The sequence below is a fragment of the Mytilus californianus genome, unplaced genomic scaffold (genome assembly GCF_021869535.1).
Source record: "Mytilus californianus isolate M0D057914Y unplaced genomic scaffold, xbMytCali1.0.p SCAF_5, whole genome shotgun sequence".
Classification (NCBI taxonomy): domain Eukaryota; kingdom Metazoa; phylum Mollusca; class Bivalvia; order Mytilida; family Mytilidae; genus Mytilus; species Mytilus californianus.
Window position 1 is genome coordinate 27201697 of NW_026262701.1, and position 15792 is coordinate 27217488.

Genomic DNA, 15792 nt, shown 5'->3' on the forward strand with positions numbered 1-15792 from the left:
ATTGGGTAGTTTAGTTTTATCTTACCTCCTATACATTTCTAGGAATATCATTGGTTAAAAGCGACCGCGTGGAGACCGTGTATATTTAATATGAGGTTATTAAGCGTGGTTTATTTTAATAAACGATTAGTAGTGGTGTAACGTCCCTTTATAAAAACAACACGGCGTTGAGGAAAAATCTGAAACTTTTCGCGCGGACAACAGATTAAAAAATGGATGATGAACGATTGAAATAAATGCAGAAAACACATTTAAAAAAAGGTAACAAGTTGTTATTGTTGACATTTGATGTCGTGAAGACCAATGGAAGTAGATTCTTTATATTGAAGACTTGATCACTTTGATAGGCCACTAGTCTAAATGCCACATGTAAAAATAGTCGGTAAGATAAATTCGTTACACAGTGTGCTAGTGACCAAATACGATATATATGAGGTCTCACCCCATATGGATTTTACTGACCCCATATATTTCGTATTAGGTCACTATCACTCGAACCACATATGGAATTTACTGACCCCATATATATCGTACTAAGTCTCTAGCACACTTCGAGCTTCGCTCTCACCCCATATGGAATTTACTGACCCCATAAATATCATATTAGGTCACTAGCACATTGGTTAACTAATAATGGTTGTGTCTGTCAAAAGACAGGAACCACGACAGTCTTCGTCTAATTGATGGCAAGATTGAAGTCTTTTATAGTTTCTGTTCAATTTATTAAATACGTTTTATACTCTGAACGATATTTTTAGTGGTTTATTATTGCCTTGATCACTGTGTTTGAAGCTTTTGCAAAATTTGTTTTCCGAGCTATAAAATAAAACAAGAATCTCTTCGGCATAGTTCAAATTAGTTTGACGTTCTCCGATTATGAGGAAAACTAATATAATACTAAATCAAGCATCCATATAGTGGCCACTGGTTGCTTTTAATACATGAAACTTCTCCATGGTGATATGATACGCACATCATTTTTGTGCATTTAGTTTTGATTTTATTTAAGATCATTGAAGAATCCTAGAGTTTATAACATGATTTGCACTTTTCGTTATCTTTAAAACGTTGACTTATATCTCAAAAAACTCGAAATAAGATAAACAGAATACAAAATAAGTTCTTATGTACTTAACAATGTAATGTAAAGAAACTATTAACTGTGCTGCATATATTTAATGCTTCTGAATATCAGAAACACTATGAAGATTTGATGTTATCCTTCAAAAATCAAAATATGTTGAAGATGTTCAATGTTGGCAATGGCAGGAGGTTGTTTCCAGTCTTTTTCATTGAAGTTCATATTCTATAAATAAAATAAATGAGTAATAATCTTAATTTCAAGAGGATAAACCCATTAGTTAAAACAAATCTTCCTGAGAGTCCTCAAAATAATAATAAAATTTCATAAAGTACATACAGTATTATAATGATATATACACAATATACAATTTTATAAAGATACTAATGAAAAAACATATTAATTTGCCCTCTTCATGAAAAATTGTAACATGATACAAATATATTACTCATCTTTATTTCATTTGGTAAACTATTCCATATTTTAGAACCAGAATATATAAAAGTTTTCTTCAAAAAAATTGATTTTTGGCTTCGGAAGTTGTAATTATAGTTTTTTATTAGCTGAACGTAAATACTCATAGAAGTAATTGCCCTTGAAAGTCGATTTTACCTTCTTTTTTGTTATATACTAATTTGGTTGGTGTTTTGCAAAAACTATAGTAGACTCAGAAAAATAGTAAATACAAAAATGGACTAGCTGAACAAGATCTAAAAATAAGAAATCATGACTCCTTATAGAGGATATTGGTCTTGAAAAACGATTTGTCTGCATTTTGTTTTTTTTTCTTCATAAACTATAGTACATAGAGAGAAACTGTTTACATTAAAGCGACCCTTTGAGCCTCTAGTTTCTTATAGTTTTAAGTCATTATTATTATTCAAAAAGTTAATATATATTTCTGGTGCATAATCTTTAAAAGTGTTTAAAAATCCAACGCAACTGATATTTTACCAGCCAATGTGTTTTTACAAAAAATTTTGGGGTTCAGTGCACATTCACAACTTGGTTAAATTAGGTGTGAAATACGGACACTTCTGTGATGCTAAAGACCGTATGCTCGCCTCTTAATGCATTTGTGTACTATTGTAGTGTTTCTGGATTAGCTCAATATCATGTATGTAAATATGGTTTTGGAAGGTGTGGTAGGATTACATGAGGAACAGTCACACAACCTACCTTAAAGTCGACATCCGTTTTCAGTATTGACATAGCCGTTATTTTCTTTTTCTGTGAGATCTCCATTAACAATATTTGTCTCTATGTTCAATACTTTCAACTAAAATTAAAACGTAAGAATAATGAAACCTTTTCTTGACAAAAGTCGGTCAAAAATAAAAGTGCTAAATCAAAACTGGACTTTAAAGAGATGGGAACCTTCAAATACTCATATAACTAATCGGTTTTATACACAAGAAAAACACAGACTGAAAAGTGGACTAAACAATTTGTTAGTCAATAACCAAGACTAAAAAATGTTTAAATCAATCTGTGTAAATGAAATCATTATTCATATTTTATATAAAATTGTAAAAATGCATGATGTAAGACTACAATACTTCATGCTATTGTCTTAGTCTTATATACTATTTTATGTATAGATCAAATTAACTCACCAAAAAAACAGGATTAAAATTTTGTACGAGTTTAGTCTTCAAAAAACACAGCAGTGACGCTCCAATAAAAAAGGGCCAAAATAAAGTACGAAGATGAAGAGCATTAAGGGCCAAAATTCCAATAAGATTCCTCGTGGCAAATTAAAGTAAAAACACAGATGAAACATACATGAAACATATCGCTTTATCACTTTTTCAGTTCGGCTTCGTAATATTAATGATGTATATACTATATATAACGAATGCTCACTTTAATGATCTATACTGCTGGTGCACGTTTAGCCTCAGGGTGTATTAACAGCCTTGCCACTGACATGATAAATAACACCTATTCCTAGATTTGTCGGTAATAGATTATGAAATTATTAGAAAGTAAGGTTCAACCTCCCTCAGGCAAAGTTTACCTAAGATGGTTTAAGCTAATGTTTTGTGTCATGTTTTGTCATACTGACCGTATGGGTTTTCAAATGCTTTGATTTAAGAGTTCTTGAAAAAGGTAAATCCAGAACAGCGCCTTGGACACACAACATTTAAAGGGTTATTTTTATTAATTCGTAGTAATGAAATTGTTTAACATAACACACAAAACAATGTAATAACTTTAACTTACCTTAAGGTTATCCTCTGTATGTATATTTGACAGAGAAGCTATGGAGTGGTACAAAGGTGATAGTAATCTTTTATCCACAGGATTTTTTCTTGTGCCGCCTTGAAATATAGAAAGTATTTTTGACATATACTTTGATGCAAATCTAAAGATAATGTTTTTTTTTTCTTTTGCTTCTTTATTTTTTGTTTTCACTTATCATAGCTTCTTGATCAAACTATTTACAATGGTCTTTTCTGTGCTCAAACCTTTTATCAATAGAAACACTACTGAAATTGAGGAGGTCTGATATGGTCACTTTAAAAATCTATAGGAAAGTGATATAAATGATTCAAACAACCTCCGACAGATCTTCACAAAGTATTAGTCTGTAAAATGTGAATATTTATATTTTTAATCATGTCCGACATATTTGCTTTAGGCCTTTCAATTAATGAAAAACAGCAAAAAATGCTCATTTTTAAATGATGTCAATAATTATGATAATATCGCGATTTGAGTCGCAACTTGTTTAAAATCAATTTGTTTAAAACAGGTTAACATGGGTAAATGATTTTAGTAGGTGAATATCAAATGTTTGTCAACAACTATGTGTAAAATGCCCTTTTATGTCAGAAATGTCAATTTCCAAATATTCATGACATTGAGTGTTCCTGATGAAAGTAAAACAAGAAAAGCGCTTCGGACGCATGAAATTATAAAGTGTTCTCTCAATTTTTTACCATTTTGCGTTTTCAAGGGCTAAACAATGACTCTCATACTGTCATGTCATTTGGTAACGTAATCATCGTTACTCGGATTAAAAAATGTCTCCTGACATTTATGATAACGAGTTAACAGTCAGCGTCCAATTTTTCATTAGTTTAATATGCATAAAGATGACAACTTTAAAGTCATCAGTTTAACAGGCAATTACAGATAAAAGACAGAGAAATGGTTAAACATTTCTGGCCTTTGATGAATGCCAATTTTACGTTTTACCTGTGAAACAACTGACTAACAGTCCTACAATGACTGCTATTATTACGGCGAGTGGACTATAATAAAGATATGAAATGCTGTAAAATGTCTGCAGGTCGGACCTGCAATGTAAGAAAATTATCACATTATTATAGTAACCACATATGATAGAAACGTTATTCTATGTTATTTGCTTAGACTTTTCGATCTTCATATTACAAAAACAAACACAAAAAAATCCTCGAAGATAAATTCGATATATTTATGGTTAATAAAAGAAGGATATATACATGTATATATTACTGTATTTTGATTATGTTTGTATGAATACAATTTTATGATTTTTTTGCTTGTTTAAAGGAGGCCTGATATGTAAAAAGCTAAAAGAAATACGGGAATAGTTATCCACATTTTAACATTTACATTAATCAGATGGAGTAAGTCCAAACTGATACAAAAATAGATCGGAGCTGTTAATTCAAACGTACTCTTCTATATCATTTCCAGTGGATATTTCCGATGTTAAGTTAAATATCATCGTCGTCGTGCTTAGTACTGTGTCATTTAGTATTGTACTGTTACCCGATAATGGACATGACGTTGGTGGTGGGCCAGACATGTTAACAACACTTCCAATAGCTAACCAAGACGAAAATGATAAACTGGTTAGCACCGCTATAGTTGCACCCTGTAAGTACGTATAAAAATTAAAACTAATACTATAATAGAGGTTAGCAGGTATATTCTGCAAGATTGTACATATTGTATTATGCCATTGTCTCCACATTGTTAATTGAGTGTATAAGAATATAGAGGTGGTGTGGGGATCTTCCGCCATCTTGGATTGTAAAATAGCAGAACACAAAATTTTTCTATTTTATGTTGTAACAGGAAAAACGTACTTTTGATATTCTGATATTTTGTAAGAGCTATCTTCTCATATTTTATTTCAATTCTATCATTTGCTTTACCTTCTTTTCACATAATGATGCTTTTTCTCTGTATACAGTATTACACATTGAATACACACTTGTCTAATAAAAAGAACGCATGTTAACCTTTATGTATCTTTTGGTGTGTGTTTATTTGGTTTTGTGTCTTATTGACATGTATTCCACATCTCATTTTAATCATTTGTTATCTAGGATGTAAACTATGCATGCAATTTTAGTTGTATTATTTCATTGTTGTGGTTTTCAGTTGTTTTTTTATCCGTTGAGGGTAAGGCAATGTATTTCAGATTTATTTTGGTCATTAATAGCTATGCACGATGAAAAATATAAATGGAAGTAAAAATTTTCCACTTTTTTTAATGGAATTTACACTTTTATTTAATTTTTTCTTCTTCTAAGTTTTGATGAGCCAGTTTGATTCAACAATTGCATATGACTATTATTATTATAACTTTGTCAATAAAATATGAATTTTGCATATATACTTTACATTGCATATGTACAGAAAAATCACAGGTGAAAATGTAGATAAAATCCGCACGATAATAAAAGAAAAATGAAGGTTGGATTTTTCTTTGCATGAAAGTACAGAAATATCAAATATCAAACATCAACCAATGTTTGTCTGTATTAGAATTAAAAGTTATTTTTTTATATGCATACCACAAATTTATTAAAAAAAAACTGATAAATCTCTACAAAATCTCAATTCAAATCCGTATTCCTATGGGAACGAACTGTGCGCCTCTCATTGCCGACCTCTTCTTATTTTCATATGAGTCTGAGTTCCTTCAGACACTCGTTAAATACAAGAAGATCAAAGAAGCCAGACCATTTAATTTCACATTCAGATGTATTGATGATGTTCTTTCCATTAACAATCCAAACTTTTCTGATTGGGTTCCATTAATATATCCTCCAGAACTAGAAATTAAAGAAACAACAGACACGGCTTCCTCCGTCTAATTTTTAGACTAATACCACGAATTTGACATAAGCGGTCATCTCAGTACCAGAATCTACGACAACCGAGACGATTTTAATTTTGAAATTATCAATTTCCCCCACCTTAGTAGCAATATACCAAATTCACCTGCATATGGGACATACATTTCCCAACTCATTCGGTATTCTAGAGCTTGCAGCTGCTACTCAGACTTTATAAAACGTCACCAGTGTCTGAGCAGAAAGTTGATGAACCAGGGTTATGTCAAAGAACGTCTCGTCCTTTTTCTAAAAAAGTTCATCGAAAGATACCAAGACCTTGTTGATACTTCACAAATAATTCATCATGGTCTTGAAGTATAGATTCTATGTACTGACGTTGTTTATTATCTTACTTACGTGTTATAGTGTTCTTTTGGTTGTCTTTGTAAATTATTAACCTTTACTTTTTTGTCCATTTTTGGTAATATCATTTTGGCGTGGTCGGTACTTATACATCCCGCCATTGTGTTATTGTGCTATGGTAGTTTTTTTTATATTCCTGTCTTTCATTTTTGCTTATGTGCTTTGTCTATATGCCATTTTGTTTTTCTTTGTTGACATATTTGTTTGTTTTTTTAAAGTGATTAAGATTATAACACAATGGTGACTGCTGTACACCTATTTTTGCCCATTACGTCTGTTTGTTTTGTTCACACATTGTTGTCAATATAATGGAATTTTATGCGACTGTCATACAAGTGAGAGGTTTAGCTAGCTATAAAACCAGGTTTAATCCACCAATTTCTACATAATGCCTGTGCCAAGTCAGGAATATGACAGTTGTTTTCCATTCGTTTGATCATGTGTTTGAAATTTTGGTTTTGCCATTTGATAAGGGACTTTCCGTTTCGGATTTTTCTTGGAGTTCGGTATTTTTGTTATTTTACTTTTTTCAAAAGTACATTCATACATGTAGGCATATTACAAATAATTTATAAAGACATTTTTATTGAAGTGTTATATATAACTTTGTTATGATCACTTTATTCATAAGTGGTACATAAACTACTACTTATAGTATAATAAACATGTAACATGAAAGTTGTAAGTGCAAACCTGCAGAAATTCTGTATATATATATATATTAATTAAGAAACTACCCCTTTACAACGGGGGCACTTGCAAGCAGGGTACCTACAAATGCGTCTAAGAGCATATACAATGAATAATGTACAATGAAATAAAATACACATAGGACAATATCATAGTTTAAAATCGATTCTCTTTAAAACAAGTCAACTTTCATGTAAAACATAACAGCATTATATATTAAGATAACATCTCAACATTTAGAGATCCCATCAATTAAATTGCACACGCAAATCACAGTTAGCTTAATTTTCTAAAATCGAAGACCTGTAAGTGTACATTTCACTCAACATCTTTTTACTAAAAGTGTCAACATGCTTACAAACATTTGGATCAACCTTATAGAAATATTCACCTAGCAGTATGTTTATTTTTTCGTAGGACGGTAACTCTGTGAAGCAAAAGTCGGTGAAGTTAGTACTTAGGTACTCATTTATATCGGCAAAATACTTAATCTGTTACTTGAGATTTATTGATGGTTGTTAGACAAGCAAGTTGATAGCAAGACAAAGAAAATACTAACAACCAAGTATGGAACGCCTCAGCTGTCTTATGTGGAACTCTGATATTACTTTATGTTGTTTTATTATTACTTGGTGATATTTTGTCTTTACTTAATATGGTTTTGACATTACGTAATGATGTTTTATTGATATAACTCAATATGGAATAGCCATTACTTAATGATATTTCGATATTACACGATATGGTTTCGTATTGACTTGATATAGTTTTGTCATTACTCGATGTGGTTTCACCATTATTTAATGTGGTTGTGTCATTAGTCAATGTGGTTTTAACATAACTTGATGTGAATGTGACTTAACGTTATGTAATTGTTTCATTACATGATGTGGTTTTGTTATTTTGTAATGATGATTTGCCTATTCTTTATATGGTTTTAACATTACGTAATGATATTTCAAAATTTGACGATTTTACACTACATGATGTGTTTGTTTCATTATTTGATGTGGTCCTGTCATTTTTTGATGTGGTTATCCCATTACTTGATGAGGTAAAGTCACGTGACCAATTCGGAAAAAAACCTGTTCTATTTTTAGATAGATTTCCATGTTGTATGTGCCTTGGATGAGTGTGGCCATCCATTGAATTAGAGTTCAAATTAAAGTTAGGGTTACTGTTTGAGTTAGTCTCCGATTCCGAATTCAAGTCATTATTAGAATTAAAGTTTTAGTTAAAGCATTGAGTTTCGAGTTGGAATTCAAGTTTGAGTCACATTTAAAGGTAGAGTTCTAGTTACACCATTAAATTTGAGTCACTTTTTGAGTTTGAGTAAGATTCGAATTTAAGTCTCATTTAGATTAATTAAGATTTTGAGTTGAAATTCGTGCTATCTTATATGAGTTCGTACTTAAATTTTCTATCGCGGAACAAGGACTTTTGCTCGGGATTCCGAAAAGAGGGCTCCGGGGGTATGCGTACAAAAGATAAACAATGTTACAGTATACAAAACGCAACATAGAAGTTGAAATAAAGTTAGATGTGGTGTGATTGACAATGAGACAACTATCCACCAGAGTTTAAATGCAGTGGATGTAAGAAATCATATATAGGCAACCGTACAGCCTTCAACATACCATATAGTCAGCTATAAAAGGCCACCTCGTGCTCCTGACTTGGGCAGGTACATAAAGAAAGTGCACGTGGCGGAGTTTAACATGTATGTGAGCGCTAAATCCTAACCTTACATCGGACTGTTACACTTGTGTAACAGCACAACACGAGAAAAAAATGTAAACTAAACAAAGTGATGCCCCGCACTCAACTCATTTAACCGCTTATACCCCAAAAAATGACAAAAAAAAAGTTCAATTATCTCCCAAAAGAGCAAAAGATAATAAAAATAAAAACCCTGACCACATGCACACCTTCAATATATGTACAAACAGCCAGCAGGGCGAAAACTTCCAAGCATTCAAACTGTAGGAGGAGTTATCTGGAAACGCTCTTCTTATGCAAGTAAATTTCCCAAAAAATTACAAAGTTCAACTATCTCCCAAAAGAGCAAATATTAATAAACATTAAACCCTGACCACATGCACACCTTCAATATATGTACAAACAGACAGTAAAGAGAAAACTTCCTAGGATTCAAACTGTAGGAGGAGTTATGCGGAATAACTATATACCCATAATGGGACGGACAGACGGACGGACGGACGGACAGGGGTAAAACAATATGCCCCCCCTCCCAACTTTCAGTTGCGGTGGCATACAAAACAGTTTCATTTGGCTGACTCAATAGATCGGTATGACTGGGTAATATAAATCCATCGGGGTGATCTCGGATGCTCCAGAAAGGCACCCGTCGTGTTATTCGAGAAAGTACAAACCCAGTGATTTGGTTTTATTTGGTAGTTCACATTCAAGAAAAAGATGACGGTATTATGGTTACGACCACTGGAACATGTCCGTCGTCACATGTGAAACAGATATTCCAAAAAGTTTATTTTTCAATTAGTGCAAGGTAGATCAGGGAATTCAATTGATTACAAATAAAAGATTGATATTTGTATAAGTTCAAATGATCATTTACGCTAAAAAAAATTCGGAGAATTCCTATTTTATAGTATTGATGCTTTGTCGCTCAGTACAAGCCCCCTCCCCCCGTTTCCCTGTAACTTAAGAGTGAGTTGATTTGAAGTGCTTCATTTGTTTACATTAAAGTTCAAGTCGTTTGATTTGTGTCGAACCTGCGACATCAATGTAGCGGCAGTGAGACCCAACAAACCTATATTTCGTCGTCGATAGTGGCGTCGGCGTCTCCATCTCCATTTTTTTTTTATTTCTATTGAGTTTAACCTTTCATTATACATGTTACTAAACACGTATGCCATTATAATTTTGTAGTTTTAGAATATCATACTGTATTTGTGTACCTCAACTATTGTATCTGTATTTATATTGTATGTTTCTCTGTAAACTTGTAATTAGTTTTTAGAGAATAAAGTATCTATCTATCTATCTATCTATCTATCTATCTATCTATATTTTACATTTTTCAGTTATTCCTCAATTTCAAGAAAAAGCATCTACAGAAAAACATTTTTTTTTAATTTTGTTTTTACCGATAAATGTATAGATAAATGTACAGCCGATCAACATGACGCTTTTACACTTACAGCAGCAATATATCCGTTTGAGAACTTAGGATAAAAACAACAAGACAAAGTGGTTTGGGGATATCCCAATTATGTAAGAAATACTGTAAACTTTTAAATACTTTTTTTCTTATTATTGTCTGCCGGTTACCTTTTTCATACTAAATAACTCTGAACAACCACTCGAACTTTAATTTGAACTTTAACTCAATGGATAGCGATACCCATCCAAAGCACATTAAACAAATGATATATTGAAATCTGTTTAAAAATAGAACATATTTTATTCCGAATTGGTCACGTGGTTTTACCTCATCAAGTAATGGGATAACCACATCAAAGAATGACAGGACCACATCAAATAATGAAACAAACACATCATGTAGTGTAAAATCGTCAAGTTTGAAATATCATTACGTAATGTTAAAACCATATAAAGAATAGGCAAATCATCATTACGAAATAACAAAACCACATCATGTAATGAAACAACTACATAACGTTGAGTCACATTCACATCAAGTAATGTTAAAACCACATTGACTAATGACACAACCACATTAAATAATGGTGAAACCACATCGAGTAATGACAAAACCATATTGAGTAATGACAAAACCATATTGAGTAATGACAAAACTATATCAAGTCAATACGAAACCATATCGTGTAATATCGAAATATCATTAAGTAATGACTATTCCATATTGAGTTATATCAAAACATCATTACGTAATGTCAAAACCATATTAAGTAAAGACAAAATATCATCAAGTAATAATAAAACAACATAAAGTAATATCAGAGTTCCACATACGACAGCTGAGGCGTTCCATAACCAAGAGTTAAATTTTCAGTTCCTAATGAGGCTTGTTTGTGTCGAGAGTAAATTTTATTAAAGAATGTCCGATATTTACATATTTCAAAAAAAAGATGCAATATAATTGCCAATAAATACATAGTCTTCTTATATCTATAGTCAACGGGCGTATTACATTTGCGCGCATTTGGGATATAAGTAATTGTTTTACGATTGCGCGCAAATGTAATGCACCGTAGTCAATTTTCAACAAAGACCAAATGACGTAGAAGTTAGCAACTATAGGTCACCGTACGGCTCTCATCAATGAGCAAAACCCATACCGATGGAAAGCTAAAAGGGACATGACAAATGTAAAACAATTCAAACGAGATAGATAACGGCCTGATTTGTGTACAAAACGATAAAAGTAAAAACCATATGATATACAGCAACAAGTCTTGCATACTTGTCAGGATTTGACTATTTAAATTTGCTTTCGCGTTCCAAGTGAATCAAAAACGTTTAAATTTTGCGGGAAAAATACATGTGCGCTCTACATGAGGTGATGTGATAGGAAAATCCCAAGTCACTGACGACTACGTAATAGCTAATAAAAAACAGGTGTAGAAAATGTTTCTTAATTTACCTAATATTCCACGCTTTCAACGAATGCGTCATTTTCTCGAGTAGTTTTAAATGTTTTGCAGTAGTTTAGACAAGTATATTGAATCATATAATAATATAAAAAATGACATTCAGAGGATGTCTTTTTTTACTTTACAAATATCAGTAAAACTTCAAGAGAGATCACCCTAGCTCCCCTAAAAAAAACACCCCAAAACATACACGGTACAAAAAAAAAGTCAACATATAAATTTACAAACACTTACCAAAGAATTTGTACACGGGAAGAAAAAGCCCAATGCAAATAGTCCCAGTAACGGTCCTCCAACCATACCGGAAATACTTAAACCAACTTGAACAATAAGACTTCCAAAATACTGGGCAAGGAATGCTAAGCCAATTGTAAGCAGCCCATAAAACAGCGCAGCTATTTTAGACAACGTGGTTGCTAAAGCTTCGTCCATGTCCCGTTGCTTGAAGTATTTGAAGAGCGGTTTTAAGATGTCGGTAATAAGGACAAGAGCTAATGCATTAACTCCTGAAGATACTGTACTACAATAATAAAAGCACCAAATATATATAAATTTATATATATATCTATATCAGTTTATAAAAATAATAACAACAAGAAAAGAAAAACATTAATCGTTTGGAGAGCACGACAATAAAAATGTAAACTTGAAATAAATGGTGCTACACAGTCTATTCTACCGCATGCGGTAGAACATACTGTGTAATATATTGTAGCATATAACTCATCCCCTTTTACATTGTATGCACTTTCTAACCAAACAAAAAGGATTTGCTTCACTTCTCATGATATCTGCCTGATACATTTTCATTGATTGTATGAAATTTTTGTAAAATTATAAATTTTGGGTTCTCATAAATAAAACCGACAACATATAAGTATTCCATTAAAGTTTATATCATTGCAATATACTCAAATAATGTGTCGTTTATTTAATCTATGAGAACTTAGACAGAAAATAGGAAGGTTAAAGATGGAATAAACACATATAAATATAGAGCACAGGTATATTCTACTTGATACTTGATAAATGTAACAAAACAAAAAGAATCAGCTCTTATAATGTCCTTGTATAAATGTCTCAGTTGGTTGTTGAAATGTTTTGTTAAAGTAGAAATTTTCGTCGGGTTTCCTGAAACCATCCCGTAAACATTATTGAAATATTATTGCAATCTAATATATATCCTTGATAGAGGATTGCTGCTCACAAGGAAGCTATTAAACCAAGAGTTTCAAGTGGTGAAGTTGAAATCATCCTTTCGTAAATTTTACAGACGCCATCACGAGTTGGTTGACCGATATGAAATATCTGTTTCGCAGATGACGACGGATATGTTCCAGTTGTCGTAACTACAATCCCGTCCCCTTTTCCCCGAATGTGACTAACCGAATAAGACGTATCACCGGGTTTTCACTTACATGAGCAACACGACCGGTGCCGCATGTAGACCAGGATCTGCTTACCCTTCCGGAGCACCTGAGATCACCCCAGTTTTTGGTGGGGTTCGTGTTGCACAGTTTTTAAGTTTTCTATGTTGTGTTGTTTGTCTTGAATTATCTTTTGAATATCAGAAAGTTGAGTTTTGCATACCTTAGGGAAGCACTGAATATGCAAGAAACAAACAATCCAGGTAAACCATAAATCTTCCCTAAAATGTCCATGACTAGGTATGGTAAAAGCTGTAAAAATGTCATGATATTATACAAACAAAAGTAACTTAACGTTATCATTCTTCAAATAACTAAATTGCTTTATTGGCGTGAAAAATATTTATGTTTCGTCAACAAACATTTGCATTTCAAGGGTGAAGAAACCTATAATAAATTATATGGTTTAAATACAAACAAAGCATTGTGAAAAATAGTGCAAGCGTTCCGATTTTTTCTATAGGTATATCGCTAAGGATAGCTGTAAACATGATACACAGTATTCAATTTTGAATTTATCGCTTTTTTGTAGGTTGCGACATTTTGTGGACTCCTTTTACGTTGAAGTGCACAAAAAGTGTATTTTTACGCCATAGCTACCTATCTGTCTAAATTTTTAAATGATTCCTTAAATATGGCATTTACTGACAATATCCATAATCACACCATTCTTCGGCAGCCAGGCGACGATTTTTCGTCCTCTATTGTTAATTTCCCTTTTTTGGACGATGATGTTCCTTTGGCACCATCTTGTTTATATATCACAAATTGTTCGATATGCTCGTGTCTGTGGTAACTTTTTGAATCCCAATGAACGTAATCTATGTATTACTGGTAATCATTCATCAAGGATTACGTTGCCAAAAATTACTTTAAACTTTTACTACATTCTTCTATAGATACAAAGATTTGGTTTTGGAAATTTGGCTGTACATGTAGAAGACTTGCTACACACTGGATAGCACGTCCTACTTTTCACGGCGATGTTGTTTATCAATTCCGTAAATATAGATATCGATCCTTAAAATAAATTCTAAAAGGTTGCCAATTCAACACTATAATTAGATCTTTGAATATTGTGTGTTATTGATATAAATATTGATTCAGTTATCATTAAATTAAAATCAAACTAAATATTATTGTTATACACATATGCATATTCACGGTTCTACAATCTTTCGATACCTATATTTTGGCATTGCACAAGGTCGTGTTCTTCTCTGACTGTTAATGGCGTCTTTACACTTAATCCATTGGATATTGGATGTGTACTGATTGATATTGTAGTCTTGGACACATAATTTTTATTATAAGTTTTAGGTTTTGAACTAGATTTTAGTAACTGCAAATCTTCTCAGATCAGACCATACTTTGTGTCTTTTGTGGGGTTTTTGTGGTTTTTATGTGCTTTGTATCGATTTGATGAGTTAATATAAACAAGAAAATGTGGTATGAGTGCCAATGAGACATCTATCGATCCAAGTCACAATGTGTAAAAAGTAAACAATTATAGGTCAAAGTACGGCCTTCAACACGGAGCCTTGGCTCACACCGAACAGCAAGCTATGAAGTGTAAAGCAATTCAAACAGGAAAACCAACGGTCTAATCTATATAAAAAACGAGAAACGAGAAACACTTATGAACCGCACCAACAAACGACAACCACTGAACAACAGGCTCCTGACTTAGGACAGGTGCATGGAAATGCAGCGGGTTTAAACGTTTTAACAGGCACCAACCTTCACCCTAACCTGAAACAGTGGTGTAACATTACAACATAAAAAGACACACATTAAGATATCAATTGAAATGGCTTAACTCGATCAAAAAGACATATTCACAAACCAGTAAATATACACTGAACGAATAAGTTTGATCTATGACACAATATAAATAAAAAAGATGTATCAATGACAAAAATACAACTTTAACCTAGAACAAAATGGCGTTAAATAAAGTAACGTACACAGGTTAATTTAAATATAATAATTTTGTTGTTAGGAGTACCGAACCATTTTTTACAAAATAAATTTGTTGTTCATAGTACGAGTACAGAAGTGAATATTTATCTTCATACTAAAAACTTGTAAAGGCGGTACATATTAAAAAACTTAAGACGAGATATAACACATAATAAGTAAACAGCCCTTTTCACCTGATTTTTATAGTGTGTTCTTATGTCGTATTGTTACACCACCGTCCCAGGTTAGGGAAAGGTTCGGCGCCTTCGAACACGTTCAATCTTGCTACATTATGTATGTGTCTGTCCAAAGTCAGAAGCCTGTAATTCAGTGGTTGTCGTTTGTTGCTGTATACTAGTATTGTATTTGTTTTTCGTTTATTGTTTTGTACATTAAGTACAGGCCGTTAGTCTTTCTCGTTTGAATTGTTTTACATTTATTATTTCGGGGCCTTTTATAGTTTACTATGCGGTATTGGTTTTGCTCATTGTTGAAGTCCGTACGGTGACCTTTAATTGTTAACTTCT

At 32.4% G+C, this 15792-nt stretch overlaps 1 protein-coding gene and 1 long non-coding RNA gene across 2 annotated transcripts in view; one reads left to right on the top strand and one right to left on the bottom strand.

Annotated features, from left to right (window-relative positions):
- Positions 1-15792, top strand: part of LOC127702715 (DNA-directed RNA polymerase II subunit RPB1-like) — a 519640-nt gene that overhangs the window by 209779 nt on the left and 294069 nt on the right. The window lies entirely within an intron of this gene.
- LOC127702727 (uncharacterized) lies at positions 767-3400 on the bottom strand. Its single transcript, XR_007982556.1, has 3 exons — positions 3308-3400; positions 2261-2360; positions 767-1306 (listed from the first exon to the last, which is right to left on the bottom strand). It is a non-coding gene; the product is annotated as an uncharacterized LOC127702727 (long non-coding RNA).